Source organism: Hordeum vulgare, chromosome 2H (assembly GCF_904849725.1).
Source record: "Hordeum vulgare subsp. vulgare chromosome 2H, MorexV3_pseudomolecules_assembly, whole genome shotgun sequence".
NCBI lineage: Eukaryota > Viridiplantae > Streptophyta > Magnoliopsida > Poales > Poaceae > Hordeum > Hordeum vulgare.
The window spans coordinates 28504695-28505037 of record NC_058519.1 but is presented as its reverse complement, the minus strand read 5'-3'; the positions used below and the strand labels follow the sequence as shown (position 1 = coordinate 28505037).

Sequence of the window (343 nt, the reverse complement as noted above, 5' to 3'; positions counted from 1 at the left end):
TACATAATGCTTAAATTGATGTGTTGCAAATATGAATAATTTTATCCGCGGGTATCCATTTATCCTGATGGGATTTATCCTGATGGGTCACAGGTACGTGAAAAAGTTATGCCCCTCGACGAGGATGGATAAGATTTTGGACAGCGGATAAGGATATGGGGTGGCTCCAGCAAACCCCGCGGGTCTATCCCTAGTTTCAAGCACTATCGAAGAATCAAGTCTTACTAAGGCGTTCTTTACTGTACAAACACCATTGGGGTGGTGGCGCAGTTGGCTAGCGTGTAGGTCTCATAGCTAAACGTGAGCGATCCTGAGGTCGAGAGTTCGAGCCTCTCTCACCCCA

At 46.6% G+C, this 343-nt stretch overlaps 1 non-coding gene across 1 annotated transcript; it reads left to right on the top strand.

The window, feature by feature from the left end:
* The first annotated feature begins 255 nt into the window (after window positions 1-255).
* TRNAM-CAU lies at window positions 256-343 on the top strand. Its single transcript is given in 2 exon segments — window positions 256-293; window positions 308-343. It is a non-coding gene; the product is annotated as a tRNA-Met (tRNA).